The sequence below is a fragment of the Rhinoderma darwinii genome, chromosome 10 (genome assembly GCF_050947455.1).
Source record: "Rhinoderma darwinii isolate aRhiDar2 chromosome 10, aRhiDar2.hap1, whole genome shotgun sequence".
Lineage (NCBI taxonomy): Eukaryota > Metazoa > Chordata > Amphibia > Anura > Rhinodermatidae > Rhinoderma > Rhinoderma darwinii.
The window spans coordinates 100,319,677-100,335,677 of record NC_134696.1 but is presented as its reverse complement, the minus strand read 5'-3'; the positions used below and the strand labels follow the sequence as shown (position 1 = coordinate 100,335,677).

At 40.8% G+C, this 16,001-nt stretch overlaps 1 pseudogene; it reads right to left on the bottom strand.

Annotated features, from left to right (window-relative positions):
* Positions 1 to 13,608, bottom strand: part of LOC142661631 (phospholipase A2 inhibitor and Ly6/PLAUR domain-containing protein-like) — a 30,724-nt pseudogene extending 17,116 nt beyond the window's left edge.
* Between the last annotated feature and the right edge of the window lie 2,393 nt (positions 13,609 to 16,001).

The window sequence follows — 16,001 nt, the reverse complement described above, 5'->3', positions numbered from 1 at the left end:
GAGCCATTTATCGTGGAAGTTGACGCATCTGAGGTGGGAGTGGGGGCTGTCTTGTCCCAGGGTACCAGGTCCCTCACCCATCTCCGCCCCTGTGCCTACTTCTCCAAGAAGTTTTCGCAAACTGAAAGTAACTATGATATTGGCAACCGCGAACTCTTAGCCATTAAATGGGCATTTGAAGAGTGGCGCCACTTCCTGGAGGGGGCTAGGCACCAGGTAACGGTCCTTACCGACCACAAGAATCTGGTTTTCCTAGAATCTGCCCGGAGGCTAAACCCGAGACAAGCTCGATGGGCGTTATTTTTTACCAGATTCAATTTTTTGGTTACCTATAGGGCTGGGTCTAAAAATATTAAGGCTGATGCACTGTCGCGTAGCTTCATGGCCAGCCCTCCTTCGGAGGAAGATCCTGCTTGTATTTTGCCTCCAGGTATAATCATTTCCTCGATCGATTCTGATTTAGTCTCTGATATTGCTGCTGATCAAGGTGCAGCTCCCGGGAACCTTCCTGAGAACAAGCTGTTTGTTCCCCTGCAATTCCGGCTAAGGGTACTTAGGCAAAATCATGACTCCGCACTATCTGGCCATCCAGGCATCCTGGGAACCAAACACCTCATTTCCAGAAATTATTGGTGGCCTGGGTTGCCTAAAGACGTTAAGGCCTACGTCGCCGCTTGTGAGGTTTGTGCTAGGTCCAAGACTCCCAGGTCCCGACCAGCGGGCTTACTGCGTTCGTTGCCCATTCCCCAGAGACCTTGGACACATATCTCCATGGATTTTATCACCGATTTGCCTCCATCCCAAGGCAAGTCGGTGGTGTGGGTGGTGGTGGACCGCTTCAGTAAGATGTGCCACTTTGTGCCCCTCAAGAAACTACCCAACGCCAAAACATTGGCTACCTTGTTTGTCAAACACATCCTGCGTCTCCATGGGGTCCCTGTCAATATTGTTTCGGACAGAGGGGTACAATTTGTTTCATTGTTTTGGAGAGCCTTCTGTATGAAGTTGGGGATTGATCTGTCCTTCTCCTCTGCCTTCCATCCTGAAACCAATGGCCAAACGGAGAGGACTAATCAATCTCTAGAACAATACTTAAGGTGTTTTGTCTCTGACTGTCAATTTGATTGGGTCTCTTTCATTCCCCTCGCCGAATTTTCCCTTAATAACCGGGTCAGTAACTCGTCAGGGGTCTCTCCTTTTTTTTGTAATTTTGGGTTTAATCCACGGTTCTCCTCCGTTTCACCTGGTAGTTCCAACAAACCCGAGGTAGAGGTCGTTCATCGGGAACTGTGCACAGTCTGGGCCCAGGTTCAGAAAAACCTAGAGGTGTCCCAGAGCGTACAAAAAACTCAGGCTGATAAAAAACGTTCTGATAACCCCCTGTTTATGGTCGGGGATCTGGTGTGGTTGTCGTCTAGGAACTTGCGTCTCAAGGTTCCGTCCAAGAAGTTTGCTCCCCGGTTTATTGGGCCATATAAGGTCATTGAGGTCCTCAATCCTGTCTCCTTCCGGCTGGAGTTACCCCCGTCTTTTCGGATACACGACGTGTTTCATGCCTCCATCCTCAAACGCTGCTCCCCGTCCTTGGCTCCCTCGAGGAGACCTCCTGTTCCCATCCTCACCCCTGAGGGGGTGTAATTCGAGGTGGCCAGGATTGTGGACAGCAAGATGGTCCAAGGCTCCCTCCAGTACCTGGTCCATTGGAGAGGATACGGGCCCGAGGAGAGGACTTGGGTACCCGCCCGGGATGTTCACGCTGGGGTATTGGTCAGGAGGTTCCACCTGCGTTTCCCCAGTAAGCCAGGTCCACTTAGAAAGGGTCCGGTGGCCCCTCATAAAAGGGGGGGGGTACTGTAAAGGATCTGCCAGGCACAGCTTCGGGGTTAACTCCCAGAACTAATCAGTCAGCACCTGAGAATACATCCCTGAGACTGACTCCTGCTTCCACCATTCAGGCTGGCAGGCTTAGGAGTGGGAGAGCCTATCGTAACCTGGCCAGACTCAGCTAGCTCCCGCCCTCGGTCTATTTAAGCCTGCACTTCCTGTCCCTCGGTGCTTGTGGTTCTTTCCTTGTGGTTTCCTGGCCCAGCTACAGCTCCTGCTATTTTTGATCCTGCTCCATACAGACCCTGGCTTACCGACTACTCTTCTGCTTTTCGTTTTGTACCTCGAACACTCCTGGCTTGACTCGGCTTGTTCACCACTCTGGTTGCTCACGGTGTTGCCGTGGGCAACGGCCCCTTTTCCTTGCTTGTGTTCCTTTGTATGTTTGTCGTGTTTGTCGTGCACTTACTGAGCACAGGGACCGCCGCCCAGTTGTACCCCGTCGCCTAGGGCGGGTCGTTGCAAGTAGGCAGGGACAGAGTGGCGGGTAGATTAGGGCTCACTTGTCCGTCTCCCTACCCCCTGCCATTACACATCTATCTATCTATCTATCTATCTATCTATCTATCTATCTATCTATCTATCTATCTATCTATCTATCTATCTATCTATCTATCTATCTATCTCATATCTATCTATCTATCTATCTATCTATCTATCTATCTATCTATCTATCTATCTATCTATCTATCTATCTATCTATCTATCTATCATCTATCTCATATCTATCTATCTATCTATCTATCTATCTATCTATCTATCTATCTATCTATCTATCTATCTATCTATCTATCTATCTATCTATCTAACTATCTATCATCTATCTATCTATCTATCTATCTATCTATCTATCTATCTATCTATCTATCTATCTATCTCTATCTATCGACATAAATATACATATGGACAGAGAGATAGATAGATAGAGAGATAGATAGATAGATAGATAGATAGATAGATAGATAGATAGATAGATAGATAGATAGATAGATATGAGATAGATAAATAGTTAGATATATAGATAGATAGATAGATAGATAGATAGATAGATAGATAGATAGATAGATAGATAGATAGATAGATAGATAGATAGATAGATAGATAGATATGAGATAGATAGATAGATAGATAGATATGAGATAGATAGATAGATAGATAGATAGATAGATAGATAGATAGATAGATAGATAGATATGAGATAGATGGATAGATAGATATGAGATAGATAGATAGATAGATAGATAGATAGATAGATAGATAGATAGATAGATAGATAGATATGAGATAGATAGATAGATAGATATGAGATAGATAGATAGATAGATAGATAGATAGATAGATAGATATGAGATAGATAGATAAATAGATAGATAGATAGATAGATAGATATGAGATAGATAGATAGATAGATAGATATGTGATAGATAGATAGATAGATAGATAGATAGATAGATAGATAGATAGATAGATAGATAGATAGGTTCCCAAGGAGTAAGCAGCACTGAACATGAGCTCCTGAGTCTACATCAATATATACCTTGTAATGAGCAAACTGTAAGGCATAACCTGGATAATACAGACTCCATGGAAGACAGTAGGAAGCAGGACTAAAAGTTCTTCATGAAAAATAAGAAATGTAAAGATTTGAAAGAAAAAACAAGAATTTTGCTTAGAGGACAGACTGCAGCAGAGAACATCAAGTCTGACCGAGTCCAGAGAACTGAGCATCCAAAAGGTAAGAACTTCCTGCAACACCAACACAATCCTACTAGAGAGAAAACACCATAGATATAAGGATTTATCTAAAAATGGAAAATCACAACTTAGAACAAGAAATGCAGAATAAAGTAAATGTCCATAAGACGGAGTTTGGGATAGAAGATTCAGACAACAGGGGGTCAGGCACCTTGGAGATCACATACTCCGAAGAGCAGAGGAGCATTCAAGCGAGGAAAGCAGTAAAACATGCCACAATCAGACACAATCCAGAGACACTTTTTGCTGACTTTACCTCTAAAGAAGAAGTCAAGAGGAAAACAAATGTATTATTCTACACTGAGCACCGCTCCGCCTGGCACACAGCCCTGTGCCAGCACTATAAGGACATATCAAAGTGTGGCATCAATAAGGGCCGACAGATCAGAATAAAAGACCCAGGAAATGATGGGAGTATTACACTTACCATAAGTCTATACAATAACGGCACCGTTCTCATACAAGGCAATGAGGACAAGCTAGAGGAATTCCAAGAAATCTTTCATCATATTAAAGACCAGGCCCAAACTTACAAAGAACAACAAACTCCAGCAACCCAGACCAGAGATGGACATACAGAGACAATCTCCAGCGACACCCCCGCTGCCCCATGTCCCAATGTCCCACACCCCTCACCCGACACCCTCAGAGACTGTTTATCTCAATTAGAAAGAGACTTTGTACAATTCAAAGAAGAACTTCAAAGAAATCTCGGTGACAAAAACACAAATGACCAAGTAATTAAAGAGATAAACAAACTGAAGTGTGAACATGCATCAGCTCTGCAGGAAATACAATGTACACTCCGAGAGCTGCAACAAGAAAATACAAAGCTCAGATTAGAGATAGACAATCTAAAACCACAAACACAAAGTCTAGGAGCAAGGGAGAGCGCTGACATAAGGACTGCCAATGACCAGGGCGCTAGTACATCAAATCACCCAAACCCAATAAATATTCCTGAAATTAATGAAAACAAACTAGGAGAAAACAGAGCGATACAAGTGGGTACAAAGCCGACCGCCAACCAATCCTCCAGCACAGAACCACAGCAGCACCACATAACACCACCAAGCAGGACCCAGGACACAAGCATCAGACAAGCCACCCGCAAGTCACAATGTCCTGATACTGTCCTAATAATTGACTCAAATGGCAAATACCTTAATTCACGGCGACTCTTCCCAGGAAAAAGGGTCAGTAAAATTCACTGTGCAACTATCCAACAAGTCACATCAGTCATCAATAACCCACATTTTACCAATCCAAACCATCTCATTATACACACGGGTACAAACAACCTCCAAGACCAGCAACAGCAGATTGCAGAACAACTGACCCAACTAGCAAAGACGGCACAACAAAAGTTCCCTGACAGTAAAATAATTATATCATCCGTGCTCCCAAGAAAAGATGTACCCAACGAGATCACCCAGGCCATCAACACAGAGCTGGCAGCGAACATCAGCTCAATGTCAAACATCAGCCTGGCACAACACCCCTCCATAGAGCAGCACCACCTGTATGATGACAAACACCTCAACAAACGAGGGGTCAGCCTTCTGGCCAAAGAACTGAAAGACATTGTGCTGAACAGACCCCCCAGACCTGGACCCCACACCAGCCAAAGCCAAAACATGGAGACATCACTAACAATGAAAAGACCTCAAACTCCACACACCTCACTACACCCAGGAGAAAAACCCCTTTACCCAAGGTCAGACCAACAGAGGCAAAAGCCATGGAGAAAACCCCCTGCCTCACACAGAGACACGCAGAGCAGAGACATGGAGGAAACCCCCTGCCTCACACAGAGACACACAGAGCAGAGACATGGAGGAAACCCCCTGCCTCACACAGAGACACACAGAGCAGAGACATGGAGGAAACCCCCTGCCTCACACAGAGACACGCAGAGCAGAGACATGGAGGAACCCCCCTGCCTCACACAGAGACACGCAGAGCAGAGACATGGAGGAAACACCCTGCCTCACACAGAGACACGCAGAGCAGAGACATGGAGGAAACCCCCTGCCTCACACAGAGACACGCAGAGCAGAGACATGGAGATGCTAAAGACCCTGCTCAGCACTCTATGTAAAAAACTAATGTGACTGTACAACACGAGAACATCTACAACACATCCAACAGTCACATCTCCAGCCCGTCCTACACAGCGCCGCTCATTACAAGGTATATGGACACACAATGACGTCCTTTATAATCAGCAGCTGGAATATTCAAGGCCTCAACGCCTCAGCCTTTGGATGCAAAATTAACGATCCAGACTTCATCCAAAGACTGAAAAATATCGATATACAAATCCTCCTGGAAACATGGACTAGGACAGAGAATGAGTCCCTGGTGCCCACTGGATACAGGGAAATCTCTGTCCCCGCCCTGAAAAATAAACACATCAAGCAGGGTCGGTGTTCAGGAGGAATATTAGTCTGGTACAAGGAGGAGCTCCATGAGCAGATCAAAGCCGTGAAGCGAGGAGACAGCCACATCTGGATAAGAATAGGCAGCTCCATCCTCACCTCTCAGTCTGACATGTATCTCTGCGCAACGTACATCGCACCGCCAGAGTCCCCGTACTCCAACCCAGACAGCTTTGAGATTATACAAAGGGAAGCCGCCCATTTCCAGACCCTGGGCAGCGTTCTCATCTACGGAGACCTCAATGCAAGAACGGGGAGAGATAAAGACTACCTGACCAATGATGGAAATATCTTCATCTTTGGAGCAGAGGCCGACTGTCATAACTCCCTACAGAAAGAGAGAAACAGCTATGACAGCACCGTCAACAAAAGCGGGAAAAAACTACTGAATCTATGTCGAAGCTTAGGACTCCACATACTGAATGGCCGCACCAAGGGAGACTCTTTAGGAAGGTATACACTAAACTCCCATGTAGGCAGCAGTGTAGTAGACTATGCCATCACGGACATGGACCCCGCAAACATTGGCGCACTCATAGTCACTCCACAAACGCACCTGTCAGATCACAACCAATTACTTCTATACATCAAATCCACAACCAAACCATCTGCACAAAAACCACATCAAACCGGCCTCTTCAACCTGCCCCCATCTTATAAATGGTCCAAAACGTCAACTATAAAATATAAAGAGACAATGAACAGACCAGAAGTGCAGGAGATGCTTCACAACCTCTACAACAAGGTGTATGAGACAAGCCCAGGAGGGGTCAATCAGGCCGTAAATGACCTCAATAATATATTCTATACCATGGCAGAGAAGTCTGACCTGAAAAGATGTGACTACAAGAGGCCACAAGAAATACATCCTAACGGTTGGTTTGACCGTGAGTGCAAAGAAGTACGGAAGACCCTAAGAAATGCCTCAAATAAGAAGCACCGAGACCCAAACAACACCGGTCTGAAGGAGGCCTACAGCAACATACAGAGGCAATACAAGACCATCCTCCGAAAGAAAAAACAAAGGCACATCTCCACCAAACTTACCCAACTCCAAGATGCCCTCCATGACAACTCGTTCTGGGAATTATGGAAACACATGGGCAAAAATTGCAAGAAAAACAACCTTCATATTCAAAATGGCAACATCTGGCTCCAATATTTCAGGGACCTCTACAAAGATATCCCGAAAGAAGAACAAAGCCAAGAACAAAAACAAATAATATCAAAATTGAAGGCGATGGAGGAAACACTTAAAGATTCTCAAAACCCCCTGGATACACCAATAACACTGCAAGAAGTAACAGAGAGAACCTCAGACATAAGGTGTAAAAAATCCAGCGGCCTAGACAGAATCTCACCAGAAATGATAAAACACAGCCCGCCAGAAATACAGGCCGCAATAGTCAAACTATTTAATATAGTGCTGAGTGCCGGCTACTTCCCGCAAATCTGGAACCAAGGCCTTATAACACCAATCCACAAGAGTGGGGACAGGTACGACCCGGCCAACTACCGAGGGATATGTGTCAGCAGCAACCTGGGGAAACTGTTCAGCAGCATCCTGAATAAGAGAATCCTCAGCTTCCTCTCCCAGCACAATGTCCTCCACCAAAGCCAAGCTGGGTTCATGCCAAACCACCGCACCACTGACCACATCTACACCCTGCGCAGCCTCATCAAGAGCCACGTCCACAATACAAAGCATGGGAAGATTTACGCCTGTTTTGTGGACTTTAAGAAGGCCTTTGACTCAGTGTGGCACCCGGGCCTATTCCTGAAACTGCTGGAGAGCGGAATAGGAGGTAAAACCTATGACGTCATCAGAAGCTCCTACACAGAGAACAGATGCAGCGTGAAGGTGAACGGGAGAAGAACGGCTGATTTCCAGCAGAGCCGAGGAGTCAGACAAGGCTGCAGCCTCAGTCCAACGCTCTTCAACATCTACATCAATGAACTGGCCACAGCTCTGGAATCCTCCTCAGCACCAGGTCTCGCCCTCCATGACACCCAGGTGAAATTCCTGCTGTATGCAGATGACCTTCTGTTACTATCACCAACCGAGAAAGGTCTCCAAGACAACCTGCAAATCCTAGAAAAATTCAGCTCCACGTGGGCACTACCCATCAATGCCAAGAAAACCAACATCATGGTGTTCCAGAAGAGAAACTCAAAATCCCCCAGGCACCCGACCTTCACACTAAATAACGCCACAATCACAGCGACCGACAGGTACACTTACCTGGGCCTAGAAATCAACCAATCAGGAAGCTTTAAACAAGCCATAGAGATTCTGAAAGACAAGGCGTGCAAAACCTTCTATGCCATCAGACGAAAACTCTATCATCTCAAACCACCAGTGACGGTCTGGCTGAAAATCTTTGACTCCATCATCTCCCCAATCCTCCTGTATGCCAGTGAAATCTGGGGTCCGGACACATACCCAGACTGGTCAAGGTGGGATTCCAGCCCAACAGAAATCTTCCACCTAGAATTCTGCAAACACCTTCTCCAAGTCCATCGGAGCACCTCAAATAGTGCCTGTCGGGCAGAACTGGGCAGATTCCCACTACACCTCACAATCCAGAAGAGGGCGCTATCATTCTGGGCCCATCTACACAGCAGCAGGCAAAGTTCCTATCACCATAAAGCCCTGTTACACCAAGGGGTCCCAGGTAAACCAGGCCCCCCAGAACATCTCACCCTGACCCGGCCTGAAGAAAATGTCACCCAGCGCGGCCTCACAAAAGCCGAAATCAAGAAGACAATAAACAAAGGCCAAGAGGAATATATCAGTGACTGGAGGAACGACATAAAGACATCCCAGAAACTGACAATATACCGGAGTCTACAGCGGGAATATAAACTGGCGCCATATCTGGAGAAACTGCCAAACCACAGAGACAGACAGATCCTGAGCCGCTACAGACTGAGCGCCCACAACCTGCTCATCGAATCCGGGCGCCACAGACAGACCTACAAGCCCAGGGAGAGCCGACTGTGCCAACAGTGCGACCAGGAGGCCGTGGAGGATGAGGCCCACTTCCTGCTACACTGCTCCAAATACTCAGCAGTAAGGGACACTCACTTCAGGAGACTCTCTGATCTCTTACCGGACTTCAGCTCCATGGAAGAGGAAGAGAAACTCTACATCCTGCTGGGTGAAGAGGAAACCACAGTGGGCACAGCGGCACAATATGTCACTGCATGCCATAAACTGAGAGAGACATGATATGCCATGGACTTGTATAACCCCGACCCTAGATATGTCCCTATCCCCAAGCCCTCAGTCCCTATCCCTCATTCCCTTACTTCTTACTTGCTTTGGCAATGCTAATATGTATTTGGTCCTGCCAATAAAGCTTCTTTGAATTGAATTGAATTGAATTGAATTGAATTGATATGAGATAGATAGATAGATAGATAGATAGATATGAGATAGATAGATAGATAGATATACATAGATATGAGATAGATAGATAGATAGATAGATAGATAGATAGATAGATAGATAGATATGAGATAGATGGATAGATAGATAGATATGAGATAGATAGATGATAGATAGATAGATAGATAGATAGATAGATAGATAGATAGATAGATAGATAGATAGATAGATAGATATGAGATAGATAGATAGATAGATAGATAGATAGATAGATAGATAGATAGATAGATAGATAGATAGATAGATAGATAGATATGAGATAGACAGATAGATAGATAGATGATAGATAGATATGAGATAGATAGATAGATAGATATGAGATAGATAGATAGATAGATAGATAGATAGATAGATAGATAGATAGATAGATAGATAGATAGATAGATAGATAGATAGATAGATAGATAGATAGATAGATATGTGATAGATAGATAGATAGATAGATAGATAGATAGATAGATAGATAGATAGATAGATAGATAGATAGGAGATAGATAGATAGATAGATAGATAGATAGATAGATAGATAGATATGAGATAGATAGATAGATAGATAGATATGAGATAGATAGATAGATAGATAGATAGATAGATAGATAGATAGATAGATAGATAGATAGATAGATAGATAGATAGATAGATAGATAGAAAGATAGATAGATAGATATGTGATAGATAGATAGATAGATAGATAGATAGATAGATAGATAGATAGATAGATAGATAGATAGATAGATAGATATGAGATAGATAGATAGATAGATAGATAGATAGATAGATAGATAGATAGATAGATAGATAGATAGATAGATAGATAGATAGATATGAGATAGATAAATAGATAGATAGATAGATAGATAGATAGATAGATAGATAGATATGAGATAGATAGATAGATAGATAGATAGATAGATAGATAGATAGATAGATAGATATGAGATAGATAGATAGATAGATAGATAGATAGATAGATAGATAGATAGATAGATAGATAGATAGATAGATAGATAGATAGATAGATATGAGATAGATAGATAGATAGATAGATAGATAGATAGATAGATAGATAGATAGATGATAGATAGATAGATAGATAGATAGATAGATAGATAGATAGATAGATAGATAGATAGATAGATAGATAGATAGATAGATAGATAGATAGATATGAGATAGATAGATAGATAGATAGATAGATAGATAGATAGATAGATAGATAGATAGATAGATAGATAGATAGATAGATAGATAGATAGATAGATAGATAGATATGAGATAGATAGATAGATAGATAGATAGATAGATATGAGATAGATAGATAGATAGATAGATAGATAGATAGATAGATAGATAGATAGATAGATAGATAGATAGATAGATAGATAGATAGATAGATAGATATGAGATAGATAGATAGATAGATAGATAGATAGATAGATAGATAGATAGATAGATAGATAGATAGATAGATAGATAGATAGATAGATAGATATGAGATAGATAGATAGATAGATAGATAGATATGAGATAGATAGATAGATAGATAGATAGATAGATAGATAGATAGATAGATAGATAGATAGATAGATAGATAGATAGATAGATAGATAGATAGATAGATAGATAGATAGATATGAGATAGATAGATAGATAGATATGAGATATATAGATAAAATGAATGCATATAGACTTATAAAAGCTTCAGAGGAAATATCTGGCCCACGAGCTTCTTTCCAGCTGATCGCCGGGGGTTATAGGAGCCGGAACCGGACTCTTGTTGAGAGAATCCCTTGAAATAAACTTACCAATTTTGGTTACTTCGAGGACTGAGATACACTCACGAGTGGCCGATGGGCATTGCTGTTCCACTCCTTTACAGGACTTTGTGTCTTCCCCCGCACACTGTACACATGATATAGTAGAACCTAAGACAGATCAATGATTCATACAGCTGAGAATAGCCAAAAAAAGAACAATATCAGATATTCATGTGTAATACCTAAAACGGGAAAGGGAAAAATGTCAAACTCATTAAGAGACTCATTGGGGAAGGTTTACTGAGTCTGGCGTTTCATACGGCAATCTTAACCCAGACTTTGCTGGAGTAAAATGCGCTATATTTCATTTAAGGTCGCATGCCTCTTAATATATTTCACGTATTTTTGGCTGTCTCTGCGGCAGACGTTGAAATGTACACCTGCGATGAACAGGGGTAGATTTGTACGATAATTTACACCAGTATAAGAAATCTTTCGATGCATTTCTTGGCTAAAACCACAAATTTAAGCGCTTATATGGCATGAAAAATTTGCGACTTTTTAATGCCACAAAGGTAGCGTAAAGCCATTAACAAATTTCCTCCATTGAGAGGCATTTAAAGTTATTTTGTCCATAGGGGGCAGTATTATGGTAGTGAGTACCAGTTCAGTTTAAATATTCTTGTTAGTGACCACTTTTATGACCAGGAAATGAACGCAGAACAGTTGTCACTTCCCTTCCCACTATGATTATGGCAGCTTATACAAAGTGCATTATACTCCAGGGGGCGACAAAGAGCTCAATAGAAAACTCCACCCACAGAATATGAAATCTGTGCTTCAGCCTGAGACATGATGGGAGGGATGTAGGAATTCATTAAAATCCAAAAAGTTTATGAAAACATCTTCCCTTATGTATAGGAATGAAGAGTAAAAAAATAAAAACGCTATAGGCCAAATATAATTTCTTATTAGGGTATAAAGTATGTAAACCTCAGTGGTTAAACCTTCTTTGATCCTGCTCCGGCTACAAAGGGGATCAACTTTTAATTTGACCGTAAAAAGTTGGACAACACCTAACCATTCACCTTACAAATCGGCAATTGGATGGATCTTCGACTCCATAGCCGCTTCTACTCAACTATCTGAGGTCACAATCTCGTCAACTTATTGTCCTTCCCACCAAAACGATTCAAATGTTACCTTTCATATATAAAGGGCTTTGGTCACTTTAAATAAGTCATCTAAAAAAATTCCCTCATAGAGGTGAGCATTTGCACCCAATAAATGTCCTCCCCAACCCCAGGCAGAAGGGCTCATGTGATAACACATAGACTTGTTTGACTCACTTTCCGGGATGTGCCTTCTTGATGCTCCTAGTTGGTTGGGAGGACTCATTGGGATGGTTTTGGGGGCTATTTACACCTGGTATAAAATAGAATCCTGTCTCTTGATTGACACTTCCAGTGATGGAGGGCAATAACTCAGTATAAATGAATCCACTTGATGACTTATTATCTTGTATAAAATGATAATATTAATAAATAAAAATATATAGCTTTTAATAATAATAAAAATAAATAACAATAATAAATAAAAAAAATATTACTGCTATAAATAATATAATAATTATAATAATTAAAAATAGATAACTGCTCCAAATATTATAACAATAAAATAAATAACAATAACAAATAAAAATATATCACTGCTATAAATAATATAATAATAATTATAATAATTAAAAATACCCAAATGTTCTAAATATTATAACAATAAAAACAAATAACAATAATAAATAATAAAAAATATTACTGCTATAAATAATATAATAATTATAATAATGACAAATACACGACTGCTCTAAATATTATAACAATAAAATAAATAACAATAACAAATAAAAATATATCACTGCTATAAATAATATAATAAGAATAATGATAAATAAATAAAACATTGTTAGAATTAAACATCTAATATAACCATCACTTTTAAAATTAAAATAATAAAACAATTTAAAAAAAAATTTTTTTCTTGTTATCTGTGTTATTTTATATGCAATTTTTGCTGAATATTTTATTTATTTACAAAAAAAATAAAATAACACTAGAAATGCGTCTTGGAATATTGAGGTCACTTGAGTCTGTTATGGTCTTGTCTGGTTACCCACCTGTAGCTGTGATCGCTGATAAGATGCAGACGAGCAGGAGACATGAGCTTTTCATGACTTTGATTTTCCTTGAGGATGCTATGAAAACAAGTAGTTTACTGTGCAGCCTGTGTTGGGATTTACTTTATAACAGGGCGTTGGCTTCATAAGATTATGCCATCAAAAACAGAGAGGGGAGGGGATAAATAAAATGGAAATGGCTAAGAGCTCCTGGCAGAACAGTAAAAGCTTCAGCATTACATCAGACATGATTGAACTATCAGGGAATGGGATGTGTGGCCAATGTGAGCAGCAGAAATACCAGCAACAGTTGGATTATAATGTTATTATGGGTAAGGGATAACCAGCCGCGACAACACAACGGATAATATTAACCTGGATATTATAATATTTTACATCTGTGTTCGTTTTAAGCATAGAAAGACTTAATAATAATAATAAATTACAATATAATATCAGGCAAACATATGTAATATTATATATATACTGAATCGATACATCTACACTATGTAAATACATTGTATTACTTATCTTGTTACAACTTGTATTATACTCCAGAGCTGCACCTACTATTCTGCAGACTTCAGAGCTGAAATCTTGAAGTATTCCCTGCTTGTTCCGAGTCTGCAGCACAGAGCTTGTTCTGATGATTTGGATTCTGGGAAGTATCATCCTTACACCAGGCACTGCAAAGAAATCTGTTGGAAAAGAAAAACTTTCCGCCGCATTATAGGAGATTAGATAAGGATTTAAGGGGTGTCTGATGACAAATTTGCTGACTGTTTTCAAAAACAACTAGCAGAATAGTGAGTGTAGCTCTGGAGTATAATACAGGATGTAACTCAGGATCAGTACAGGATAAGTAATGTCATCTATGTACCCAGTGACTCCACCAGCAGAATAGTGAGTGCAGCTCTGGAGTATAATACAGGATGTAACTCAGGATCAGTGCAGGATAAGTAATGTATGTGCACAGTGACTCCACCAGCAGAATAGTGAGTGCAGCTCTGGAGTATAATACAGGATGTAACTCAGGATCAGTACAGGATAAGTAATGTAATGTATGTACACAGTGACTCCACCAGCAGAATAGTGAGTGCAGCTCTGGAGTATAATACAGGATGTAACTCAGGATCAGTACAGGATAAGTAATGTAATGTATGTACACAGTGACTCCACCAGCAGAATAGTGAGTGCACCTCTGGAGTATAATACGGGATGTAACTCAGGATCAGTACAGGGTAAGTAATGTAATGTATGTACACAGTGACTCCACCAGCAGAATAGTGAGTGCAGCTCTGGAGTATAATACAGGATGTAACTCAGGATCAGTACAGGGTAAGTAATGTAATGTATGTACACAGTGACTCCACCAGCAGAATAGCGTGTGCAGCTCTGGAGTATAATACAGGATGGAACTCAGGATCAATACAGGATAAGTAATGTAATGTATGTACACAGTGACTCCACCAGCAGAATAGTGAGTGCAGCTCTGGAGTATAATACAGGATGTAACTCAGGATCAGTACAGGATAAGTAATGTAATGTATGTACACAGTGACTCCACAAGCAGAATAGTGAGTGCAGCTCTGAAGTATAATACAGGATGTAACTCAGGATCAGTGCAGGATAAGTAATGTAATATATTAACAAAATGACTTTTATACAAATAATATATATGTGTGTGTGTGTGTGTGTATATATATATATATATATATATATATATATATATATATATGTTTATATATATATATATATATATATATATATACACACACACACACACACACACACACACACACACACACACACACACACACATCTATCTATCTATCTATCTATCTATCTATCTATCTATCTATCTATCTATCTATCTATCTATCTATCTATCTATCTATCGTAAAATGTAGTTGAGTTTGGTCTTTGATAACTTTGTGTATACAGAGTGAGTTCCAATGAATTACGGTATAGTATTGTTAATTCTAGACACTGGCTAAATACCTCAACAAGTAGTCACTGATTTGCGGCAGATGTTCTGGTGAAAATGTCAGTAAAGAATATGGCAGTAAATACAGATGTGTCAGTCAAAGCATATCCAGGGACAGTACCATGAAGAAGTATAAGGGATAATCCAAAGCAAAATATGAGTCAAGGTGAATATTAGGAGGTCGAGCTAGGAAGGTACGAGATGTAATCCAAAGGAGAAAGACGGAAGTGGTGGCCAGAACATGGGTATCAGATCATTTACAAACAATTCAATAGGAAGTAGCAGTTGGTGAAACTAACCTGAGGTCCAGGCAGTGTCTGGAGCGCCAGTGGGGGTTCATATTGACCACCTGTGGTGATGCCATTGGGCCATTTAGTTGCCATCACTAGTAGCCAGGAGCACAGCCATCGGCAGAGAAACAGGAGAGCGCCGCTGGCAGCAGGGTACCAATCATAGAATAAGAGTAACAATCTTGTGTTAATATTTGAAAGTTTCTTAAAGGGAAGGTGTCACGAAATTATTAGTTTTTTTTATATCTTATTGCTTTTAGTAT